This window comes from Rhincodon typus, chromosome 9, assembly GCF_021869965.1.
Source record: "Rhincodon typus isolate 14 chromosome 9, sRhiTyp1.1, whole genome shotgun sequence".
Lineage (NCBI taxonomy): Eukaryota > Metazoa > Chordata > Chondrichthyes > Orectolobiformes > Rhincodontidae > Rhincodon > Rhincodon typus.
The window spans coordinates 11225464-11240684 of record NC_063340.1 but is presented as its reverse complement, the minus strand read 5'-3'; the positions used below and the strand labels follow the sequence as shown (position 1 = coordinate 11240684).

General features: G+C 42.2%; 1 long non-coding RNA gene across 1 annotated transcript in view; it reads left to right on the top strand.

The window, feature by feature from the left end:
• The first annotated feature begins 727 nt into the window (after nt 1-727).
• The window catches only part of LOC125484047, a 21766-nt gene continuing 7272 nt past the window's right edge, over nt 728-15221 (top strand). Inside the window, exons 1-2 of the long non-coding RNA XR_007262915.1 lie at nt 728-958; nt 14572-14691. This is a non-coding gene — a long non-coding RNA (uncharacterized LOC125484047). The remainder of the gene's footprint in view (nt 959-14571; nt 14692-15221) is intronic.

The window sequence follows — 15221 nt, the reverse complement described above, 5'->3', positions numbered from 1 at the left end:
GGAATTGAGTGATTTGGGGGGAGTTGGAGGAAATGTTATTGAGTTTCAGTAACCCCTGCAGTACATTAACAACTTACAGTGACAACAGCTTCTAATGCGAGACCAGGTGTAAGCGGAATTCGGGCATTACAAGATTTATACTGCAAGGCTGCAATCTGTACTTCACCTGTCGAGACAGAGGGACGACAATGGAAGTGTGAGAGCCTTTTCGATTTCCTATCAGGAGACCACTGAATGGGGTGCATAAATCAGGATGTCTGAGGTATATTTTAATCCGGCAGCAGATTACAGACCCCACTACTGCTGGGGTCTGGGAGGTCGTTTCAGGGAATCTCGGGTCCTGCCCACTGTGTCCCCATCAAAATCACAAGGGGTGTCTGGTAGAGTAACAGCAAACCTAAAACATCCACGCAGCCACAGAAGAATAAAAACAAACACGTTATTAAACTATTACTGAAAAACAAATCCATAATAAATAAACAATAATCTCATTGCTGTATGAAATACTAATGAAAAGGAGGTATAATTCGAGCACTCCTGCAGGTTATCAGTAATGCGGCCCCTAATTTGAAGGGGCGGGTTGGTCCATTAGGAAGAAACAGATTTGAGCCCCTCTGATCACATCTAACGGGTGCCTCCAGCTCATGCAAACAGCGCTGATGTTTTGGACTTTTCGCTGTTAATCCATAAAGTTTATAAATGCTTTTCTTTCTCCCCCAAGCGACTGTGTGGGCCGTTCTTAGCTTTTCCAGCAGCAGTGACTTCCCTGGAGCAAATGTTTACTGAAAAACACCTCGTCTGGCTCACAGCCCTCAAAGCTGTAAAAGTTGCCCTTGTTTGCATTTACCGTCTGAAGGGGAGTGTTACACAAACTTTATTTTAAAAAAAGTGTTAGCGGCTCGTCCCTTCCTGCAACAAAAAAATAAAACGCGACACCTGATTGTGACACACAGCCGAGGTAAGAACAGTGCTGGTTTTAATTAATATTGAAACATTTTTTTCTTCTTGTGCAGCGAAGTAGCCAACAAAATATAGAAAGAATCTCTTGATGTTAAAATGTTCTAAAAAAAAGTCACCATAGTCCTACCAAACCAGAGGGCTGCTATCTCATGACAGAGTACACGGACCGCGACTTGAATGATTTGTATTGTAATGATATGAATGAGTTTATCACGATAAACAGAATAAAGTTGGACAAGGGGTCCCCCTGATGGTAATTACACCACAGCAAGTCCTGACCAGCTTTTCTCGCCTATTACTCCAAACACTGTTTATTCGACGGGAATCTGCCTTTCCGGTAGGTGTTTGAACATTGTGAACATCCGCGTTTCCTACCTCCGGAAAGTGTAGCGGATCAGTTTTTTTTTCTTTCGCCTGGATATGGAAACCATTTGGCCTATATTTCAGCTCTACAGTCAGTTTCAATCCCCTTTAATCTTTACACAGAGCACGGCAGGTCTTCCCGTTTAGAAATGTGTAAGTCAATTTTTTTTGATGTCACAATTGAAACAAGTCTTCACCACATTTTCATGCACGGCGTACCCCACCGAGGCAACTTGCTGCATATTCTACAGCCTACTATTTCGTATTTGTGTGTTAGTTGCTGGAAACAGTTTATTCATAACTGTTTACGTAGAATCCACACAGTGTGGAAACAGACCATTCGGCCCCACAAGTCCACACCCCCTCTCCGAAGAGCATCCCACTTGTACTCACCCCTCTACCCTCTAACCTTGCATTTCCCATGGCTAATCCACGTAACCAGCGCATCCCCGGACACTGCGGGCAATTTGGCATGGCCAATCCACCTAGCCTGGACGTCTTTGGACTGTGGGAGGAAACCGGAGCACCCGGAGGAAACCCACGCAGACACGGGGAGAATGTGCAAATTCCACGCAGGCAGACACCCGAGGGTGGAATTGAACCCAGGTTCATGGCGCTATGAGGCAGCAGTGCTAACCACTGAGACACCGTATTTTGAACATCCCCATTAGATTTCACCTGAGCCGCCTTTATTCTAAGTGGAATGAGCTCAGCATCTTTAGTTCCTTTAGAAAATTGAGGTCCCTTTAATCTGATATTATTCTAATTTTTTTGTCTGTACTGTGATATTGTCAGCCAAGTGCAAGTTCTTGAAACTCAGACTCAGCTACAGTTAAACCAGAATTGAACAATGAATGCTTGACAGCTACTGTTGTGTTTTCTCCCTTCTTCTTTGATTTGATTTGATTTATTATTGCACATGTACCTAGGTACAATGACAAGTTTTGTTTTGTGCGCAGTACAGATCATTCAAAAGACACTAGGGCAATAGAACAGAGCAAGGAATAGAATGTTAACAGTTGCAGAGAAGGTGCACAGAGAGCGAGATCAAAATTAAAATTAAAATCTGAGATGTCCTTCTTACATCTGTTCAGACCAGCACCTGTGAGTGAACACTATTCAGAGATTTCAAACTTTACATGTACCTTCATCAAGGCTTTGACATCCTTTCCAAAGTGTGATGTGCAGAGATGGATGTAATGTTTGAAACTGATTTAATTCAGTTCAAAGGTTCAGCATAGTTTTCTTACTAAGTGTGTATTAATAAAACCAAGGACCTCATGTGTTTAGTTTTAACATTCTCATTAACTTGTCCTTGCATCTTCTATGTTTATATGAAGATTATACTGTGTTGTGTTAGCAGGCTTCGGGATGCCTGTGGTAGGCATGTTAGGGCTTCCTCCTTCAAAATAGATTTATTTATGAAGAACTGTTTTCAGTTGCAACTGCTAAAAGTGTAATAATGAGTCATAGAGTCATACAGCACAGAAACAGACCCTTTGGTCCAACCTGTCCATGCCAAGTCTCACAAACTGAACTAGCCCCATTTGTCTGTGTTTGGCCCATATTCCTATAAACCTTTCCCATTTGTCTACCTGTCCAAATGTCTTTTCAATGCTGTCAATGTATCTGCATCTACCACTTCCTCTGGCAGCTCGTTCCATATAGGCACCACCCTCTGCGTGAAAAAGTTGCCCCTCAGGTCTCTTTTAAATCTTTTCCCCTCTCCCCTTAAACCTATGCTGTGTAGTTTTGAACTCCCCTACCCTACGGAAAAGATCTTTGCTATTCACCTTATCTGTGCCCCTCATGATTTTATAAACCTCTATAAGGTCACTCCTCAACTTTCTATGGTCCAGTGAAAAAAAGTCCCAACCCATCAAGGCTGTCATTATAGCTGAACCCCTCCAGCCCAGGCTGTGCTGAGTTGCCCTTCAATTTCTAGGAACATCATCACCATTAATTGGCCCTTTATAGAGGCACTGAAGACAGATGGATGTTTTTTTTATTTAGTCTATTTTTCTAGACAACCTGTTCAGAATTGTTATTAGTACACCTGTAGATCAGGTGGGATTTGAACCCAGGCCTCCTATTCCAGGGGTCAGGACACTACCTCTGCACAACAAGAGGCCACGAGCTGAATTGCTTTCTTTTTTGGATGGACTCCTCAAGGTAATGAACAAGTAATTGGGGAGCTGACAAGTGCAGTAAGCAGATACCTGGAAAGACTGGTGCTGTCAGTGAAGGAAAAGTGAGGTGTTGGTCACAACCATTTGCACTCTTGTGTCTCCCTTACACTGTGGAGTCCACCAAGCATAGAATTTGCATTCCTACATGCAGTGCCACTAAAAAGCCAGCAGGGGCAATATCTGAAACAGAGCTTCAAAGTCGGGTCTAGGCCCGAAACGTCAGCTTTTCTGCTCCTATGATGCTGCTTGGCCTGCTGTGTTCATCCAGCTCTGCACCTTGTTGTCTCGGATTCTCCAGCATCTGCAGTTCCTACTATTTCTGAGGTAAATCAGTCTTTCTCAGTATTTGTAGAATCGTCCCTACGATGCAGATAGAGACCATTATGCCCATCAAGTCTGCAAGACCCTCTAAAGAGCATTCCACCCTATCCCCATAACCCAGAATTTGCCATGCCTAACCTGCCTTGCCTGCACACTACAGGGCAATTTAGCACGGCCAACCTCCCTAACCTATGCATCTTTGGACTGTGGGAAGAAGCCCTCACAGAGACGGGGAGTATGTGCAAACTCCACACAGGCAGTCACCCGAAGGTGGAATCAAACGCAGGTACTGGGAACTGTGAGGCAGCAGTACTAACCACTGAGCCACCATGCCACCCCACTGAGTGTATGTCTGTACATGCACTGACTTAGTTTGTTAATCTCTCACACAACAAAATACAACTTCATTTTTTAGAAATAATTTTCTTTGCAGTTGAATGATAACTATTTTTCACATTCAGTCATGTCAGAGACGCAAAAGATATTAGCCAACATTTCTCATGTTTGAGTGCTTTTCCTTGGTGGACCTGTTTTGCAGAATTTGGTTCGTCAGATTTAGTTTGTTTTTCTGTTTTTCCCCTTCTCCTCTTTCAGCCTTGGCCTATCTTGTTCTAACGGAACTTGACCCTTCACCAACATTTCCCAATCAAAAACTTGGGAGAGGACAGATTTCACCAACTGTCGATACTCGGAATATGAACTTTGTTTTTCCTTTCTTGAACAGTGAAAGGCTATTGATTTCGAAACATGTTTTGCTGTTTTAAATCTGAGGCAATGACAGAACTCAGAATTCTCATGTTGAGGAAAATTTCTCATTTTTCCATCTCTCAATGTTATTTCTTACAGCCAAATTGTTATTCTGAAGGTTCCATTAAATTACCCAAAAGCTGTTGACGAACAGTAGGACCCTGGGAAGCACAGAGGATCGGAAGGACATTGTTATGCATGCCCACTGATCCCTTAAAGATAGCGGGACAAGTAGATAAAGTAGTTAAGTTGAGATATGGGTTACTTTATTAGCTGTAAGAGCAGCGAGGTGATGCTGGAATTGTACAAAATGTTGGCTAGGCCACAACTAGAGTATTGTATGCAAATCTGGAATCCATTATAAAGGAGGGATGTGACTGCTTCTTCAGAGGGTGCACATGAGATTTACCAGGATGTTGCCTCGGATGGAGAGTTTCAGTTTTGAAGAGAAATTGGATTGTTTTCCTTGGTGCAGAAAAAAGAACTGAGGGTGGTCATGATTGAGATAAAATAATGTGAGGCATAGACAGGGTCGATGGGAAGACACTTTTCCCCTTGATGGAGGGATCAATAACTAAGTGCATAGATTTAGAGGGAATGTGAGAAAAAACATTTTCACGCAGAGGGTGGCAGTATCTGGAATTCATTGCCTGTAAGCAGGATAGAGGCAGAAATCTCATCATACTTAAGAAGTATTGAGATGTTCACTTGCAATGCCAAAGCATACAAAGGTACGGGCAGTTGCTGGAAAATGGGATTAGAATAGATAGCTGGATGTTTTTGACTCGTGTAGACGCAATGTGCTATAGACCTCTATGACTCAGTTGATATAAATGATTTTCCAATCCTATACTACATTACAATGATAAATTATTAAACGTTAAAAGCAGAATAATAGAAAAGATGTCTTGAACCGCAACAACCCCAGCTTTAAACAGGAGTGAAACTAGTGAAGAAATGACCAAGAATTCATTTCTGTTCCTTGTAAACTAACCTCATCAGACCTGCCAAAACCAACTTCGTTTCAGCAATGTTCACTTGGCTGAGGGCAAAGCAATGTAATCATCCAATCTTCAAAATTTATTCTGAGGAACTGATTGCATCCCTAGCTAACTCAAAGAGAGAAATAAGCAGTTTCAGTATAACTTTTAAAAGGAAATTGAATAAATACCTAAAAGGGGAACTTACTGGGCTATGGGGGAGAAGATAGTGTCATGGGAATAACTGGAAAACTTCTTCAAACAACCTACACAGGGATAGTAGGATGAATGACCTCCAACTGTAGTGTATCATTCTACAATGAATTCAAAGGTGTCCAGAGACATTCCAGTGAAGATACCTATATTGACAGTGATCTGCTTCCTGCAATGAGCACAGTGTCAGCACTGCTGGGCTGAGACTGCACTCTCTAGTTTTGATTCTATTTTATTTTTATGTCGGTGCTTTCTTTTTGTTGCTAATCACAATCATTTTGAGAGTCTTAATCTTGGCCATCCCCCTATGCTGAATTGATGGTACCAGAGGCTGGGTCTTAACTCCCATGAAACACAATTTAACTTAAAAAATCACTAAATTAAATTAAGCTAAATTGAAATGGCCTCAAAGTATTCTGTCCCACACCCATTCTTCCATGGACAGTACTGGCAAGGCAAGCATTTGTTGCCAAATCCCTAACTTTTCCATAAACTAAATGGCTATGCAGGGCCATTTCAGACTGAACCACGTGGAGTCACACATAAACTAGGGACATTACCTTTAGTGAGTCCAATGGATTTTTTTTAAAAAACAATTGAGAGTGGTTTCATGGTCAGATTAGCTTCAGATTCCAAATTTATTGACTGAATACAAATTACCAACTTACATTGTTGGATTTGAATCTATGTCCCCAGGATTACTAGTCCAGTAACATTATGTCACTGTTTATCAATGTGAAATGAAGCCAGCAAACGTTGGAAGTACTCAACAGGCCAGGCAACGTCTGTGGAGTGAGGAAACCAAGTTGATGTCTCAGGTCAATGATACATTACCAGAAGTGGGAAATAGGTGTAGCAAAAAGATGTAACAGTTTGTGAACAAGTACAAAGGCAGGGAAAGACAGAAGGTGGGAGGTACTACGGAATGTCACAGATTTAATGGGTCACAGAGATGAAGAACATAAAGGAAGTCTTGTAATCAAGTGGAAAGCTGGGGAGATGAGATGTCAAAAGGGATGACAGTGGAAGGCAAAAGGGAGGGTAATTAATTAAGCGAAACAAATAAAAAAGTGTTTGGACAAAGTATAAATGGGGAAAATAGAATTATTACCACAGACTGCCCTCCAAGACGAAAGAGAAAATGAGAAATAAGAGAAAGTATGATGCTAGAGATCTTAAATAAGACCATAAGATATGGGAGCAAAATTAGGCTATTAGGCCCATTAGGTCTGCTCTGCCATTTGATCATGGCTGATACATTTCTCAACCGCATTTCCCTGACTTCTCCCTATAAACTTTGATCCCATTACCAATTAAGAACCTATGCATCTCTCCTTAAAAGACACTCCACAGCCCTCTGTGGAAATGAGTTCCACAGATTCACCACCCTCTGGCTGAAGAAATTCCTCCTCATCTCAGTTCCAAAGTGTCGTTTGTTAAATCTGAAGCCGTGCCCTCACCTCCTAGCCTTTCCTCCTGGTGGAAGCATCATCTCCACATACACTCTATCCAGGCCTCTCAGTATTTTGTAAGTTTCAATAAGATCACCCACTCAACCCCATCCTTCTAAACTCCATCGGGTACAAACCCACAGTCCTCAACTTCTGCTCATATGACAAACCCTTCATCCCTGGATCATTCTTGTAAACTTTCTCTGGACCTCTTCCAATGCTAGCACATCCTTCCTCAGGTATGGAGCCCAAAACTGCTCACAATATTCCAAATGATCAGAACCTTATATAGCATCAGCAGTTCATGTCTACTCTTGCATTCCAGCCCTATTGAAATGAATGCTAACATTGCATTTGCCTTCCTAACTGATAACGTCAAGAGAGTCCTGAACATGGTCTCCCATGTCCCTTGTGCTTCAGATTTCTGAAGCCTTTCTCCATTTAGAAAACAGTCTACACCTCTATTCTTCCAAAGTGCATAACCTCACAGTTTCCCTAACCTCACTAACTTCACAAGATGACATTGTTTTCCATATGCAACGCTTCACCCACCCTCCCAGACCTTCTGCAGCTTCCAGGCTCCCTCAACACGACCTGTCCCATCACCTGTCCCTGCATCATGTGCAAACTTAGCAGCAACGCCCACAGTTCCTTCGTCCAGATTATTAGTCATTAAAATTAAATCGCTGGAGAAACTGAAACATCGGGCAGCAGTGTGGGAAAAGAAACCAAAGTTAAGATCTCGACCCCAATAGTGTATTCTTCACAACTCCCGAGGGACAGAAAAGGAAAAAAAAGGTTATGACCTGAAATTATTAATCTCAATGAATTTACATTAACTGTGTGGTTTGCAGAAGATTCCACTGCAAACTCCCAGTTTTGACTAACCCTCACCCTAATTTTTATAGTTACAGCTTTGCACCAATAATATATTTTCTCCCTGTTGACTGCACTTCAGAAATGGTTCACAGATTGCAAAGACAGTTGAGACGTTCTGGAGCAGAGAACGGGACATTATAAATGGAATATGCTACATACAACCTGCAACGAACTGCAGCAATACATATTGTTTGCCATATGTTTGAATAAAACTTATTAAACTCCATTATTGCAGTGCAACAGTCCAGTGTCGATTTTACTGATTACAATGCCTGCACGTTCCCTGTCCTTACTGAAATCATTTCAATCGAAAGCGGTCTGAGGTTTTCGATGCTGGGTGCTCTGAGCTCCATCTAGCGGTGTTCCTATTGCACAGGAGTGCGTTTATTGACGGCTGTTATTTCTGTTCAAGCACAAATATCGTGCCATTCAACTCCACCAGGAATAAAGCCTTCAATTTTAAGTAAAACATGTTACTTTTATTTTACTCCTTTGCAATTTTATCATTGTCGATTTATTGTGTTTTTTTTTTCTAAACGCGCTGCACCAGCAAGCAAAACTCTTCAGTTTTAGCCCTGCTTGGAATGGACTGACTTTCCAGTGACAGGAAGGGTAATTCTCGGAGTTCACATCAATAACCATCGCGAGTTTGTGGGTTGTGAATAATATTAATGAGGCCTGCAGAAGGGTAGTTCTTGACTCCTTCAATGGGCAAAACGGCCTCATTCTGCGCTGTAATACTTCCTGTGAATCTGAAACACGTGGATCTGAGGTCCTCGTGTGTTCACAGTGGCAAACTGCTATTGCCTCCGTTTGAATAAGGTGGTGAAAATAAAGCATACCCTGTCAACACTTGGACATTATAACGCACTGAACAGTGAGGAGAGAATGCAACACAACGAAAATACTCAGGATTCCTGGTTTTTTTGTGGGGAGAGATGGGGGCCGGTAGACTTGATGCTTGCAGTTACTCAATATAACGAGGAAGACTGGTGCACTATTATACTATAGCAAGCACATTCAATTGTTTTTGAATGCACACTTCGTGGCTAAAGGGGTTGGTTAGTTCACTTGGGTGGACCTTTGGTCCATGGTGCAGAACAATGCCAACAGCATGGGTTCAATTCTTGTTCTGGCTGAGGTTGTCTCTCCTTCTCAACCTTTCCCCTTGACTGAGGCACTCAGGCTATTGAGTCCACACTGGCCTTCCAAAAACACCCCACTGCCCACCCCCATGATCCCTTTAACCCTGCATTTTCCCATGGCTAATCCACTGACCCTGCACACTACAGGCAATTTAGCATGGCCAATCCACCTGACCTGCACATCTTTGTGATGACTGTGAGAGGAAACTGGAGCACCCACACATGGGGAGAATGTGTAAACTCCACACAGGCAGTTATCAGGGCTGGAACTGAACCCAGGCCCCTTACACTATGAGGCAGTAGAGCTAACCACTGTGCCATCCAGGTAACACTAAGGTAATGTGTTATTCATGTCCTTCACTATCAAGAATTCTAGGTTGTGACAATTGGAAAATCTGATAAAATAGACATTTAGTGATGGAATACATTCAGACACCAGGTATAGAAACGACATTGCAATACCTTCTCCCCCACACCCAGCGTGTGTCGCTAGTAAATTAAAAGCTAGCTGCCTCTCTCTTTCTTTGTAGAACAATTTTTTTTTAAGCCTGGCAGCATCTGTGGAGAGAAAACAGAGTCAATTTCCTACTACAATCGGTTCTGAAGAAGGGTTGCTAGAGCTGAAACATTGACTCTGCTTTCTTCCATAGATGCTGTCAGAGCTGTTGAGTTTCTCCAGCAATTTCTATTCATGTTTCAGATTTTCAACTTTTTTTTTTGAATAACCTTTAAATTGTGCCTTCTTTCTTATGATGCAGCAATTTAATCCAGAAATGCACATCCTGGCCTGATTTCATTTGTTATTGGACCAATATTTGACAGGCCACCAGCCCTTCCTAAGGCCACAAGAAACTACAGAGAGTCGTGAACATAGCCCATTCCATCATGCAAACCAGTCTTCCACCCATTGACTCCATCTATACTTCTTACTGCCTCAGGAAAGCAACTAACATAATCAAAGATCCTTTGCACCCGGTTAGACATGCTTCCACCCTCTTCCATCAGGCAGAAGATATGAACATTTGAATATATGTGTGAATAGATTCAAGAACAGCTTATTCCCCACTGCTATCAGACTTTTGAATGGATCTCTCAAATGTTAATTCTGATCTCTCTCTCTCTCTCTGCACCCTCTCTGTGGCTGTAACACTACAGTCGGCACTCTGTGTTGCTACCCTGTGCACTTTCTGTAGTACGATCTGCCTGTATAACACACAAAACAACACTTTTCACTGTATCTCAGTGTGTGACAATAATCAATCAACCATTTAAAAATCTCTCAGCAGGAAGCTTATTGCTTGACAAATCTAGATTTTTGTTGAAAGACTGTTCATTGCTAAATACGCAGAAATGATCTGGATTTGGGTATTGAAGGCAATAATATCAATATTTTACTGTTTATACCAAATTGGGGAGGATGGATGTGAAATTGTGATGAGGTTGTGAAGTCAGAGATGATGGCCAGTATAGATAAGTGTGAAATAATGTATTTTGTAAAAGTGAACTACTGCAGATGCTGAAAATCTGAAACAATCCCAGAAAATGTTGGAAAAACTCAGCAGGTCTGGCAGTATCTGCAGAGAGACAAACAGAGTTAACATTTTGAATCCAATACGATCTTTCTTCAGAACATTTCTTCTGAAGAAGAGTCATACTGGACTCAAAATTTTCTTGATTCTAATGAGTTTGCTTTTCAAAGGAAGAAATAGGAGTTAAATTTTAATGTAAACACAAATCCCTTAACACATACAGCTTGTTGACCATCAGAAAATTCTACATTTGGATTCCTGTGAGAAAGGCAGAGTGACAGATTTGATCATTCAGGATGGTCCTTAAATTATTGGCACTGGGTATAGTAGTTCTAAGCATATTCCATGGCAATATGTGGAAATGATAAGGCAACTACAATACGGAACATGTCATCAGAAATGTACACCTGGCAGGTTGGTCCAAAGAAACTATAAAAAAAATCAAAAGACTTCAACATTAAATGGTGACATGGGATGGTTTACATCTATCCTGGGTTTATTGGTGCAACATGGGCTGTTTTTCCCTTCCAACAGGCCCTGATTTGGTGAAAAAACAGTTGCTTCGGGGCTGCCTTCAATTAACTGGTGTTTTCTGAGGTTGGCAGTTCAGTGGAGTTGCTCTGCTGTTATCAAAACAACCTGAGGAAAAGATCTTTAGTAAACCCTTTGCATATCAAAGTTTCACTGCTGTATTTAATGCTCTAACATTTCTTGGAAGCTCTCCAGTTCTATTCTATGCAAAGACAACCTTGTGAAAATTAGATCATCGGAGATGAAACACCTTTGATAATCTGTGTTTGGAGTTGCAATCCACATTCTGGAGCTCGCAGTTCACTGTGAACTGCCTAAGCAGTGTACTAGCCAGCCTCATTCTCTGCAAGATGAAAAATAATTGTTTCAAAGTGTGCATGTTGTATTGTTTGACCATCACTGCAACCGCCATTGTCTCCCAGTTTATCAGAGAGCACACAATACCAACTTGCATTCCAGCTCAGATGCCCTAGGTTTATGGGAACTATCTGATGGGGGATGTGGAATCACCTTCCCTCACCCCCTTCTGTCTCTGAAGTAATATATGCATGACAGTACTGCAGTGTGGATAAGAAATTTGCAAGTTCCAGTTTGCAAAAAAAAGAAATGACGTGTTAAAGAGAAGGCTGGGCAGCTGTGCTACTTTAACACCAGGAAGTGTCCCTTGCCCCCTCCAGTCTGTCTGTATCACAAGGAGAACATCACTTCCTAGGTGAAGAAAGTCAAGTTTGGCTGTGGCTGCAGGGAGTCAATGAGGTGCAAATCTGTTTAATGTCAGTCTTATTCTATGACAGTACAGTAACTCAGCAAGCAGTCAGCACTTAACAAAGATACAATCCACATCCTGCACTGAGGGTGATCTAAGAGGGTTTGGGCTGTAACAACAGATAATGCATACTTAAACATTTTAGGTAGGCAGGGCCACCCTAGTTGGGCCATTTTAAATTGTATATTGTTCATGATGGGCACATTAGTTTAATTCAACCCCACATTGTTAACCACGAAAACTTGCAAATGGATAATCTCCACATCGACGCAGGTTAGAATTCCATCAGGAAGGAAATAGCTTCTTAAGGAAATCACTCGTGACACCACCATTTTAAATCCCTTTAAACCAATCTGAACCAGATTATTCAACATGTGTTCAGGAAAAGTTTTAATTGGTGTAAAGTTAGATTAGCATCTGTTAGATCTTTCTGATAGGACTAATTTGCTCACACAGGTCTAACCAGGGCTGAATGGGCAATTTTGTGATCTCATGCCATCCCCAGTGGGTGATCTAAAGCCTGCTGACAGACCTGAAATTTAATTCAAAAACTAAATATCGTTTTGGAAAGTAATTTAGCCTGAGAGTCTGTGTTGCTTCTAGTAACATTCACACATTTATTGCAGGTGAGCCTGTGACTTTGGCAAAGAAAATAAATAAATGGGAGTTAAAATCAGCAACAAAGTGACTGACAGAGAAATTGCATATGACCATATTCAGTGTTTAGCTGCTTGTATCATCAATGCTAATTTGTAAATCTATACGATCTGTTCCTTTTCCTTTGTTAGTGTTGCAATATGTCACTTTCTATTTAAAAGAAGTTAATTCACCTGGTCCTAGCCTTTTTGGAAGATTACTGCGGTCAATAAGTTGCAGACAGAATTCCAGTGCTATCACCAACCTTCACCTTAAAATACCATTTTGCTGATCTCGTCTGTTCTGCTCACCGCATTCCCATCAGATTGCCAGATCTCATTTCCCAGTCATCCTTGCTAACTGACACTAACTGATTCACCCTCCTCAGCTACTGTCCTGATATTTCCAAAATTGCAGACACTGTCACATATCCAAGAGCCTGCCCATGACCCAGTGCTCAGCAAAAACAGCCCGGTCTTCATTCTTTCATTTCCCTTCAAAATGCTTGAAGTGTTGTTGTTCTCGATTCTGTGTGACCTTTCACTCCACTTGAAGCTTGAATCTTTTACCTTCAAGTGCACTCTAAGCCATACATCATTCTGACTTGGTGCTATATCACTGTTTCTTCACTATTGCTGTGTTAAAATCCTGGAACTATTCTCCTAACAGCACTGTAGGCATCCCCACACCACATGGAATGCAGCAGCTCAAGGCAGCAGCTCACCATCACCTTCTCAGGGGCAATTAGAGATTGAAAATATATAATGTTGACTTAGCCTGCGCACCCATCTCCTATGATCAAAATTAAGAAAAGGTTCCTATTCAGCATGGAAATAGTCCGAACTGAGATCACAATCACACCCCCTGACTGTGATCGAAGTACATATTCCTTTCTTCCTTACCCTTCTTTTCTTTTGTGCAATCCTTGACTCGCTCAACCGCGGAATTTTCACTGCCTTTACGCAGCATTCCCCACTTCACCACAATATCCAGGCCTCACAGATTGAAGGATGAAGGCCTATGATGATGTCCATCCACTCATTAACCAAACCAGGTGCTGTGCTTTTCGATTGATGAGCAGATTACAAACCCTTTCAAATATTGAGTTATGTTGAGAAACAGCGATTGGTGAAAACATAATGTGAGTTACTCAAAAATAGCAAAGGAACACTGACTATCTTTTGACCTCTTTGGGAACTGTGCACCTCGTAAGATTGCTTAGCTCTCTTATTGACACAATTTTGAGAGAAAACTGTTATCATTGAGCAATATCGAGTCATTGAGTCATGCAGCACAGAAACAGACCCTTCAGTCTAACTCATCCAGCCGACCAGACCTAGTCCCATTTGCTAGCATTTGGCCCATATCCCTCTAAACCCTTCCTATTCATGTACCCATCAAGATGCCTTTTAAATGTTGTAATTGTACCCGCCTCCACCACTTCCTCTGGCGGTTTATTCCATACACGCACCATCCTCTGCGTGGAAAAGTTGTCCCTTAAGTCCTTTTTAAACCTTTCCCCTCTCACCTTAAACCTATGCTCTTTAGTTCTGGACTCCCCACCCTGGGAAAAAGTCCAGCACCAGAGATCATATTCTCACCACTCTCAGTGCTCCCTCTCTTCCCTGGGATAGAGGGTGACTTTGCTTCCACTCTGGTTTGATGGGTTCTGTCATGATTGATAACTCAAAGGTGTGATCTGTAGACTGGGCCTCACGTTGGGCTGGTGCTGCCTGGAAGGTTCGGGTTGATGAGTTGTTTGGAAGTTTGTGTGTTTTCTCCAAAGCTTTGACATCACCTTGGCATGTTCCTGAGGCAGCGTCTCAATGTGTTTGATGCCTTTCCTTTTTCTCCATTTTAGCTGGTCACAAGCCAGGGATTCCCATCTGCCCGTGCAGACCTCTTCAGGGATGCTTTGAGGACATCCCCAAGAACATTTCCTCAACCCTGTTTGGAGTGCCCTGCTGTGAACAAGTTGCAGGTACAGCAGTTGCATCAGGGCGTCTGGTATCAGAATGATGTGCCCCACCCATTGTAGCCAGTTTTGTGTGATTAGCACTTCAACGCCAGGCCTGTTGGCTTGAGAGATGATTCTGCTGTCCTTGCTTGCCACTGGATTTGGAGGTATTTATCGAGCTTTCGGATGTGTGATGTAGGCTGTCCAAGCCTTGAAAGCTCACCAGAGCACGGGGATCACTGCTCTAAGGCTAGCCATCACTGTAGCCTTGGTTTTGAATCTTATTTTTAGCTCTGCTGGTTCGTGATGTGTAATTCAAGAACAAATCTCTTTTAGTGTTTTATTGCCGCTATTTAACATTCGGAGACAGGGCTATGAAGTCAACGAGCTCAGAGATAGTAAGAACTGCCGATGCTGGAGTCAGAGATAACACAGTGTGGAGCTGGAGGAACACAGCAGGCCAGGCAGCATCAGAGGAGCAGGAAAGCTGACGTTTCGGGTCGGGACCCTTCTTCATTTCTTGCATTCCACCCGAAACGTCAGCTTTGAGAAAT